The sequence below is a fragment of the Lepisosteus platostomus genome, chromosome 5 (assembly GCF_059453375.1).
Source record: "Lepisosteus platostomus isolate fLepPlt1 chromosome 5, fLepPlt1.hap1, whole genome shotgun sequence".
Lineage (NCBI taxonomy): Eukaryota > Metazoa > Chordata > Actinopteri > Semionotiformes > Lepisosteidae > Lepisosteus > Lepisosteus platostomus.
This window is the reverse complement of record NC_142615.1, coordinates 18833742-18845188: the sequence shown is the minus strand read 5'-3', so window position 1 is coordinate 18845188 and position 11447 is coordinate 18833742. Positions and strand designations below refer to the sequence as shown.

Genomic DNA, 11447 nt, shown 5'->3' with positions numbered 1-11447 from the left:
TTATGTTTCATACTAAATTGCTATCTTGAAACCAAAATAATTAGAAATATGGAACACAACTGTTGTTCCCCATGAAGGAAAGCTGTTTTACACTGACGTCACTCCTTTTTATTTAATCCAGATTTTAAAAACAACTCCGCCCTATCAAAGGAAAATGTTACACAAAATTTGGAAAGCACACTCTGAATCCATCTGTATATTTGATTTCTGCAATCCGTTCAAGGCTGCCTATGTTAATCGTAAGTGTATAGATGAAACATTTAATATATTGTTCAGTTTAAATCAAAATGCTTTACTACTACAAGAGAGAAGTATAGTATGGAGGATGCGACAAATGTGTGATTTCTTGGAAGAAAACTACTTTTCTTTGCGTTCGAAATTAATTCGAAACAATTGACACACAAAACCTTTGTCTTTTTTAAAGAGATTATATCTTTAAACAGACAAATGTATAAAATGTGTTTTTTTTACCTAGAGATTTTGGACAGGGGCGATGTATTACTAGTAGAGGCTGCTGACTAACACTGTACTGTCTGGAGATCAGCTCCATTTGCAATAAAAAAACATGCGTAACAAAGCTGGAGAGCAGCTGAACTTGTGCTCAGTAGTCAGTATGGTGCTGAGGGTTCAATACTGTCGTTGTTGTATTAGCACGAGCTGCACAGGCTCTGAATCAGACCATTTCAATTAGTCTGATCAGTGCAGGACAAGTTAATGTAGAATTATTGCTTTGTCTGTCTCTTGTTTGTATATAAATGGATGTCTCTGATAACTTAATGTTAGTTTTTATTTTAGTTTTACGATGTAGGTCATGCGTTGATATATGACATGTCTCATTCCTGATTCAGCTCATGTTCCATAGGAGAGAAGAGATTCCTCCTGTTTCTCGTACAACCATATCAGAACAGAAGCCCATGTCACCCAGCTCTGATTCAAGATCGAGTTGCATCTTCAACATTTTGTTTTTGTTTCTGATCATAATTTTCTTTAGTTATGATCAATATTGAACTTTTTCTAAGTAAAACAAAACTAATCAAACATGCAGGCAGATTTTTGAAAAGTATTAGGAGTTGATAGGGCGCTCCTTCGGAATAGTCGTCAGAAAATGTGAGAAAAAGAAAAGTTACGTAAACTCTCACACAGAGCATTAAAGACTGGAATCTGATCATAAAAAAACTAGCTGTCTCCCCGTCGGTAATCAAACCCCGGTTTCCCGCGTGACAGGCTGGGACACAAACAACTTTACTAACTAGGAGCGCTTGCTAGCTATTAGGAGGCATTTACTCTTAAATATGTTACTGTTTTGGGTTTCGACTTTAATTTTCCCGATACCAGTTTTTTACAAAAGTAAAGGCACATGGCACATGTGTGGCACATCACGTCCGAGTTTAGTGACAACTACCTCAGAGATTGTAAGCTGGGTAGTTTCAGATCACTTTTTCAAGCAAACCCGAATACCTTTGTGTAATCGTTTTTCATAAAGTGTAATTGTATTATAGCATGTGCCCTTAATGATTTTCTTGATACGTTATATGTGCTCTTGTTTGGATTGTATGTAGTTTTGTTGTTCAAATAAAACGTAAAAGACACAACTTTCCGGATGAGGCTGCTGTAAAAATAAAATGACATCAAGGGTGCTGTACGCAGAGGTCTGAAACCTGCTCCACAGAAGATCTTTATCCAGAGGTGTTAAAGAAGTCGAGATCTCGCCATGAGAGGGGAAGCATCTCAGAAAAAGCAGGTGCAGTCGGTTCCACGGTCATAACGCCACTAATTCGGGCGACAAGAGCAAAACCCACCCGGCTTCCTCCGGGCAAGTAATGAGACAAAGAGACAGCGCACAGCGGGTAGCGTGGCCGAGCGGTCTAAGGCGCTGGATTAAGGCTCCAGTCTCTTCGGGGGCGTGGGTTCAAATCCCACCGCTGCCAGGTGCTTCTGTCGAGACCCCCTTTCAGCTGGCTTCAGACGAAGGGAACTGCTTTTTGGCAGTCTCTCGAGAAACTAAGCAAAGTGTTTAAAGATACTTTCTCAGCTTGACATCAAGGCACAAAACAAAAACCTTCTTGCGTCCTCTCAACCCAAAAGCGCTTTGCCACTTTTTGCGTTATGCAGGGAACGACGTCTGCCCAGATCACTTTTGTGTCAATGCAAATCGTAGTGTGCCCTGCGTTTTAATTTTGGCTGTGCTGGCGTGCTGCTTCTGTCTGTGAAACTTGAATGTTCTGCTTCTTCACACCAAATCGTCGGCGGGGGTTGAGCTTGTTAAATCTTTGCGCATAGCGCTCCTTTGGAAGTACTTTGTCCAAGTTCAAAAGCAATCGTGGGATTTACTTCATGCGTGCAAAAAGCATGCCTCGCACGACAGATTTAAATGGGGAATGGAGCCTGCTTCTTGCTGTTTTTCCTGTGGTTGCAGTTACAAAGTTGATCGTGCTTTCACATTCTGTTAACAGTATTCACTGGCTGAGCTTTATCAGTTGGTTCGTAAAGGAATCTCTGCTTCGGTTCCAGAAAAGTCATCTGTAGTGTGTTTTTTTTCCGTGCCCATGGCAGTCTTTTAAAGCTGGTAGTAATGGCGGCGAAGTTAATTTTTTATCCTCTTTAAAAGAATAAGGACGGGCTGGGGCGAGCTCCATTTACCACTCTTTCAGCTAACCGCCGAACTCGCGAACTGATTACACTGCAGAGCCACAGGCGCCTCGCTTTTCTCCATTCTCTGGGTTAGGGTGAAAAAAAAAACTTTGCTGGTATTAGCTGGCCTGCTGGGAGTACCTCTTCTTCACTGATAAGCAAGATTTGTGTTTCATCTTTCGCAAGCTGTATAGATTTCTTTCAAAACAAGTTGTTCCAGAAAGGAAACGAACACTTGCATTCACCTGAATTAAAAGGCATGGGATTTGCCCATAAGGATAAATTCTGTACAGTAAGACAGGAAGAAAGGCACCGCTGGGAATCGGACCCAGGATCTCCTGTTTACTAGGCAGGCGCTTTAGCCAACTAAGCCACGGCGCCGGCAAAGTGCTGTCCTTTGACAGCCACTTGGACACGTCTCAACTGCTCTGAGACATCTGCGTTCGGTGTGCACCGAGCCTGCTCGCCTTGCAAGTTGCCTCATTTACATGCGATAGTTCCACCACTAAGAGAAAGGATGAGAAATGGCTTTTATCTGTCACTTTTCATGTCAGAGGATCTCAATCTGCTTTCCCTGTACAAGAGGATGTCCAACTCATGTAGCTAAAGACGTAGACGACAGTGCTCCACTGAAATCTTGATCTCACAACCCTCGGCATGACTCCGCTGTGTTCTGCTTTAGACAAAGGGGGGAAAAGACTTCTTTCATCACACGTTTTGCACTGTTTACGGTGTTTGCAGTGCTCTTTCTTAAATGAAAACCAGGAATCGGCACCATATGAGGTGAGACTAGATAATATTGGAACAAGTAGCCTCGCCATTCCATGCGTGACGTGAGCAAAGTGTAATTCCTGTCTTTATAGTGTGCTTGTTAGAGACATAGCTGGCACCCAGAGCGCTTTAAATCCGGGAGTCAGCAGCCCAAGACAAGAGAGTTTCCTTCGTCTATGTTTTTTGCGTGAAGGGGGAAACCATGCGTGTGCTGCAAACGATCTTAGTATCGAAGTGCCGTCCCACATAACCGATCCGAACAATCTGCTTTACAGAGGAGCACTGCCGGAGCTTATCGTTGGCAAACTGAAGACCAGGCTGACCTCTTCTGTGACTCTTGAACACTGAGTCTCAAGGTTGTGAATTCAAGCTCCACGCTGGCGGGAAATTCCATAGGTAATGATCACATTTTCTTGCATGCTAATCAAAAGAAATATTAAGAAACTTTTCCCGATACCAGTTTTTTACAAAAGTAAAGGCACATGGCACATGTGTGCCACATCACGTCCGAGACAACTACCTCAGAGATTGTAAGCTGGGTAGTTTCAGATCAGATCACTTTTTTTATCAAAGGTTCAAGCAAACCCGAATACTTTTGCAAGAGACATTTCAGAATCCCAGTCAAATCCAGTAAGATTGCTGGATCCTTTGAATTCGACTGAACTATAGCACAGATCTGCAGTCCACCATTAGAAAACTGTGGGTGTGTTGTATAAGCCATACCGCCCAAAATAGTTCTAAAACAGGAGAAGCATCCTCGTTTAGGAATGTGGTATAAAGTGAAATGGTCTGGGAAGAGTCCTACGTTTGAACAGTTCAAAATAGACGTAAAGGGGTATTTACGGACTCTTTCGAAATGTAAGAACGAGCTGTGCGGACCTTATCTTTATTTACCTTGTGTAATCGTTTTTCATAAAGTGTAATTGTATTATAGCATGTGCCCCTGACGATTTTCTTGATACGTTATATGTGCTCTTGTTTGTATTGTATGTAGTTTTGTTGTTCAAATAAAAAGTAAAAGACACAACTTTCCAGATGCGGCTGCTTTAAAAATAAAATGACATCAAGGGTGCTGTACGCAGAGGTCTGAAACCTGCTCCACAGAAGATCTTTATTCAGAGGTGTTAAAGAAGTCGAGATCTCGCCATGAGAGGGGAAGCATCTCAGAAAAAGCAGGTGCAGTCGGTTCCACGGTCATAACGCCCCTAAGTTGGGCGACAAGAGCAAAACCCACCCGGCTTCCTCCAGGCAAGTAATGAGACAAAAAAAGAGGGCCCAGTGGGTAGCGTGGCCGAGCGGTCTAAGGTGCTGGATTAAGGCTCCAGTCTCTTTGGGGGTGTGGGCTTGAATCCCACTGCTGCTAGGAGTTTTTGTGTTACAACCACCAAATGGAGCAATGTGTTAAAAGTTACTTTATCAGCTTAACATCAAAGCAGGGAGAAAAAAGTGTTTCTTCTTCTCAACACAATTTATCGTTTCCACCTTCAGCAGGGAAGTTTGTCTACCAAGATCACTTTTGAGTCAGTGCAAATCACAGTGCGCCCTCAATTTTAATGTCGGTTGTGCTCCTTTTATCTGTGAAACGTTAATGTTCTGCATTTTCAAGTCGAGTCATCCTCAGGAGTAGAGCTGATTATGTCTTTCCGCATAGCGCTCCATCAGAAATAACTTGTCTAAGTCCAAAAGAGATTGTGGGTTTCACTTCAAGCAATCACAAAGCATACCTCACATGTCAGATCTAAATTGGGAATTTGTTGGTTACGAAGCTGAACGTTTGTCCATGTTCTGCTAGAGTATCCACTGGCTTGCCTTTATAAGCAGTCTTGGAAAGATAAGCTGTGCTTCATCTCAGGAAAAATCATCAGTACTGTCATTTTATTCTGTGTGTATGGCAGTTATTTAAAGTATATAAAAATCACGAGTTCATAGACTTATCCAAATATCAACGGGACCTTGTAAACCTGTCAGAAGAATTCCTTCAATCCAATAGTTTCACTCCAGGGAAAAGGCAGGGAAACATAGAGAATTCTTATTTAAAGACAACATCCGTATTGGATTGCATGTAAGCAGGCACCACTCAGAATTCCTAATATGATTTTGAATTCAGTTTTGCAGTGCTTTAGTGCTTTACTACTTTCAGAGAGTCCTTTATTGACCTTGCTGAAGCAGAGAAGCGACATAATCACAATTGTGACCAGTTTTTCTGCTGTTTCTGGTTAATACTGATTATTATTTTGTATTTTGATTAGTATTTTTCGTAGCGTTCTTCCTCAGCTTTTTAGTTATTTGGTGAGCAAGAACCACTGAGAACGAGTCTGAATCAATCAAGAACAGATATGGTACTGCTGTCCTGTGTATTACTGCTTCATCCTAATTGAGCTTTTCAGTGTTGAAGAAGACGTTTCCAATTTCGATTGCTGGTTTCAGAGGATGTGCTACAAGATCACAGATTCATTTGAAAAGATTTGGAGATGCATTGGCTGGGATTCAAACCTGGCTCAATTGCATGAAGGCACCTATACTCAGCAACGAGAGGAAAGGAGAAGGGGCCAGAGGTAGTGTGGCTGAATGGTCTAATATGCTGGATTTTAGGCTCCACTCTCTCAGGGGCATGGGTTTAAATCCCACTACTGCCCAATGTTTCAAGACCTTACTTCCTGTGATTTGTAATATGGTCAGTAAAAGCACTTTATGTAAGTATCTCTTATGTCAGCGCTACAAGTCACTTACTGCTCCACAGGACCGGGGTTCAATCCCTGGCATCTTCAGGTGTTTTATATAACTGTACTCACATTGAAATCTTCTGTTGAGTGAGAACTCTTTGCTCGTGTTCATAGAGAGCCAGGTTTACCTTTTGAATCTCACCCGGGATTTCCTGAGAGATGATTCAGCGAGCGAGTCCTCCCTCTGGACTCCGCACTGAGCTGAAAGCTGTACGAATTCCTCACTGTGTGTCCTGTACTGTTACAGGTGGTCCAGCGTAAATGTGCAGCACAGTGATATGAACAACTTGAACTTTTTCTGTATGTGAAGGAAAATGCAAAAGAGCATGTAAAGTATTGATCATATAAAATATCCATGGTACAACTCGATAAAAAACTGAAGCACAAAACAGCGACTTTTGATGATTACAAGAGATTCAAGAAACACAACCGTCTGCAGATGGGTTCGGATCCTGAACGCTTAAGTCAAAAGAACAAAAGCGAAGTAAACTCTCTTCATTGTCTTATAGTTTATGTAATAAAACAATTTTTTACTTTCTTTATAATTTAAGTTTCAGTTTAGGAAAATCGTGCCCAGAAGCTACCAAAACTGGTAATGTTCACATAATGTGTAATGCCAAAGCAGCAGTTGGGGTGGGAAACAAAAGGCATTTCTTGGTATGAATCCTAAAACTTCATAGATGGCGTTCTAGGACTTCTCGCTTCAGATAAAGCTGTCAATACATCATAGATTTCTACTCAATCAATATCAGCAGTGTTATCACTACCGAACACTAAATATAGATCCTGGCAATAATTCATGAGTTGTTTGTTAGAAAATTGTTTATGGCTTTTTTTAAACATATTTTCAATACCAGACAAAAAGTCGAAAGTTTCAATTTCATGCAACTGATGAAATCTCTCTTCAATGGAAGTTATAAGTACAGTACATCCAAAATACTGCGGAATCAATCAAATTTACATGTTTCTTGTGGATCCAGAAGATCATTTTGAGACTCAAAACATGCCTGTCTTTTCTTTTTTCGAGGACGAAGGAGTAGCAGCAGGAGTAGCAGTTATGGCAAGAACGTGTTTAGAGTTCAGGACTTCTAATTTCTAATGCAGAGCCATCGACTCGGAAAGCACCGCCCGTGATAAAAGAAATTGCAGAATTGGTCTGTTCATGCTGCCTACACTCTTTGAATTGCTGGCATTTTCTGCAAGCGTTCCTTTTTGAGGGTTCATGAAATTCCTCACATTTGAGCCAACACTAAAATATTTCATTTGGGGTCGCCTAATTCATAGTGCAAACCGAATCTACAGGGGAATGCTGTGGAACATGAAGCCGTTTGTTATTCTGTTGTGAGGTGTGAGGGGCGGAATGCAAATCGAGTTGGTGAATAGAAAATGAAACAGGAGTGACTTCTTGAGCTACGAATTCCAAAAAGTATGAAAACCTGTGCATTTTAACAGTGCAGAATACTCACAAATTGCACTGAGTTGCTTGCTTTCTTCTGCTGCTTTTATATTTCAGTCATTCACTGTAGCACTGGAACAATTCAAGAGAGGTAAAAGCAGAAGCTGTCAGGAGTGGGATTTGAACCCACACCTCCATTTGGAGACCAGAACACCCAAGCCAACTGGAAAGACACACGTCCTTGAGTCTGGCGCCTTAGACCACTCGGCCACCCTGACAAGTGAAAACAAATGGTGTGCTGAATGCACCAGTAGTTGACTAAACTGAGTTTCTTCCCTGAAATTATTTGCTTGCGAAGAGCCAAGTTGCCTTGAATGGATCTTGGAAATCAAATATACGGATGGATTGTTATTCGGTTGTGAGTTTTGAGGGGCGTATTATAAATTGAGTTGGTGAAAAGGCGCTTTTTGTTAGTCTGTCGGGAGGCTGCACAAGGTGTTTAGAGGGAGAACTTCTAAAAGGCAGGCTCTCTATGTTTAACATCAAGAAAGATTTTTTTTTCTCAATGGAAATGCTCTTTGGCGCTTTCAGCTTTACGTAGGGAACAACGTCTGCCGAGACCACTTTTGAGCCAGTGCAAATGGTAATGTGCCACCAAGTATATTTAATATTGGCTGTGGTAGCGAGCTGCTTTTGTTTGTGAAGCTTTTACTTCTTTAAGCTGAATCATCGGCAGGAGTAGCTTATTAAATCTTTGCTCATTGCGCTCCATCAGAAATACCTTATCCATGTTCAAAAGAGATCAGGGGATTTACTTCATGCTTTCACATGGCATACCTTACACGAAAGATTTAAATGGGGAATTGATTGTGCTTCTTGATGTTGTTCCTGTGGTTGCCTTGGTTACAATGGTGAACGTTCTTCCACGTTCTGCTAGAGTATCCACTGGGTGGGCTTTATCAATTGGCTCGGATAGGTCATCAGTGCTCCGTCTCCAGAAAAATAATCAGCACTGTCTTTTTTCTGTGCGCATGACCGTCTATAAAACATATAAAATCACGAGTTCATTGATTTCTCCAAATAACAACAATACATTTTAACCCTTCAATCCAATAGTTTTACTCCAAGTAAAAAGCAGCGCAATATATAGAGAGATGACATTCAAAGATTTCAATGTTCTTATTGGATTGCCTGTATGCAGATATCGCTCAGAATTGCTTATATGATTTTAATTCAGTTTTTCTCTACTACTTTCAGAGTCTTTTATTGACCTTGCTGAAGCAGAGAAGTGACATAATCACAAATGCAACCAGTTGTGCAGCTGTTTCTGGTTAATAATCATTAATGCGAAAAAAAAAAGCTCCTTGCATTAAGATCAAGAGCAACCAACGCGCTCGCTTGTTGAGTTGGGTATTTTCCGAGCTACTCTTCCTTAGCTGTGTAGAGGTTTGATGGGTTTACTGAGACAATTATTCATTGCAGCAGCAATCACGAGGTGATTCGTTGTGGCTTTTAGAAAATCAATTGTCAGAACAACTAACAACGCACACACACGGGTTCAATACACGAGATACAGTTATTAATATAAATTGTGCACCAAACATATACCAGTCTGCCTGGATACAAGCGGCAGACCTTACTGTGAGGGTTATCAATACACACGGTATATAATCTCGAAGAGATGCAAACACAAAGAGATACACAACAGAGAATATATGTCAATATATATCGTCGGTTACCAAATCGCTAATCAGTGTTATTACCCACTGTTACTCTAAACTCGGAAGTAAATGCAATACTCATGAATTAAATTGATAACAACTTATGTTGAGGTACAATTGAATTCTCGAGACGCAATGTAGAACATGGGGTTTACTTATCCGCTGTGTATGGATTTGGAATTTCCTGGCACGAACACCAAACCAGCTGACAGGCTCTGTTGCAGCCTCGGTTCCAGCGGTTGTCCAATGGGCATTGTCCCGGCGTCCTCTGGCTACCGACCAACCAGTCGAGGTGCAGCTCAGAGTTGGACGGGCGGAGGAATCTGATTGAGGCGCGCATGGCAGTCGTTGCTCCGAGGGGATCTACCAGCAGTCCGGCTGGCTAGTAGAAAGTCTCTATGCACAGAGTGTGACTGCGAGTCCTCACAAGTCACTCTTTTGCCCGGGAAGAAGCTGGTTCGTTCCCGGACCAGCGCTGCTTCTGAATAAACTATTCAGGTTGTCGACAAGGGTCCAACTGTAGGCTGCCGTTGATCAAGCGGAGCATTCACGTTGGTAGTCCAGATATCCAATCGGCACTCCCTAGAAAGATAGGCGCCAATGGATGACCATTGATCATGATAGCCAGGCTTAGCTAAGTGCATCTCCGTTTGGCAGCTGTCCCTTATGAAAAGAAAACATCTTAAATCAGCCTGCATGAATACTTTCTCTGTGGTTGCACCACAGAGAGGGAGAGTGAGATGGGGCCTCATTTAGGAAAGCACAGCAACTCTTAATTCTGTCTTATTAACAAGCATTGCCGCTACAGCTGTAAACTTATTTGGCGAGCATGGACCTCTGAGAAGGAGTCTGAATCCATCAAGAAGACAGGAATTCTAATATCGCACTGCCGTCTTGTGTACAAAATATTTGTTCAGCTCTAACGTCTGTGTGCGTTGACAAGGCATCTCAAACGGACATATTAAATAAGAAAATGATCCTTTCTGTTACCATTCCTGCAGTTGGAGCGTTGTTTCACCCTTTTACGTTCTACAATATTTACAGACAAGGTTTTATCACTGGAGTTGTACAGAACAAGTGTGCATCAGTCCATGAAAATCATCAGTACTGCTGTTTTTCTATGCATTGTTTAATCAAGAGCACTTAAAAGATGCAAAAGATGGATTGTGTTCTGTGAGCACCTGCACATCTCTAAGTCACTTCCACAGGCTTCTATGTTGGGGATGTAGCTCAGTGGTAGAGTGCTTGTCTTAAATGTATGAGGTCCTGGGTTCAATCTCTGGTTTCTCCAAGTGCTTTATGTTACTGTGCTCACATCGCAGTCTTCTGTTGAGTGAAAACTCTTTGCTCGTGTTCATAGAGAGCCAGGTTTACACAATTAAACTCGAAGTGCTACAGTGTTCTCTGAAGTTTTAAATGTACCTCCAAATTATTTAGTTCTGTTAACTACCAAAGAATGTGAACTAATTTAAAGCCACATTCAGGAAATCCAGAGAACATCTTCACACTTGTCGTGGCTGTTGCAGAAAAACCTCACCCGGGATGTTGAATCTCACCCGGGATTTCCTGAGAGATCATTCACTGAGTGAGTCCTCCCTCTGGACTCCGCACTGAGCTGAAAGCTGCGCGAATTCCTCCCTGCGTGTCCTGTACTGTGTAGCACAGTGACAAGAACGCCTTGAGTTTTTTTCTGTATGTGAAAGAAAATGCAAAAGAGCATGAAAAGTATTGATGGTATAAAATATCCATGGTACAACTCGAGAAAGAACTGATGGACAAAACAATGACATTTGATGATTACAAGAGAAACACAACCGTCAGAATATGGGTTTTGATCCTGAACACTTGTGTTAAAAGACAAAGCAAAGGATATAACCTGTAAATGTCTTCATGTCTTACAGTTTATGAAATAACACAATTTCTTCCTTTCTTAATAATTTCTTACTATTGATAGATGCTTTTTTGAATTTTAACAGAATCACAATTACAGACATTTGGGGTTAAACTGTTATTCACATATTCACATATAATTATGAGACTCAAAATATGCCTGTCTTTTCTTTTTTCGAGGACAAATGGATTATTGAGGTGTAAAGATGGGTTCAAAACCAAAATCATCTGCTATTGCTGCTGTTTCTTCAAATCCTTTAATTGATCATTGATATCGAGGAATAATATTATACAAATTGTGGTTTTCTGTGAATT

The 11447-nt window shown here is 41.3% G+C and overlaps 2 non-coding genes across 2 annotated transcripts; one reads left to right on the top strand and one right to left on the bottom strand.

Annotated features, from left to right (window-relative positions):
- Positions 1–1846: 1846 nt before the first annotated feature.
- Positions 1847–1928, top strand: trnal-aag (transfer RNA leucine (anticodon AAG)). The gene has a single exon. It is a non-coding gene; the product is annotated as a tRNA-Leu (tRNA).
- Positions 1929–7686: 5758 nt separating this feature from the next.
- On the bottom strand, positions 7687–7799 carry trnal-caa (transfer RNA leucine (anticodon CAA)). The gene is made up of 2 exons: positions 7762–7799; positions 7687–7732 (listed from the first exon to the last, which is right to left on the bottom strand). It is a non-coding gene; the product is annotated as a tRNA-Leu (tRNA).
- Between the last annotated feature and the right edge of the window lie 3648 nt (positions 7800–11447).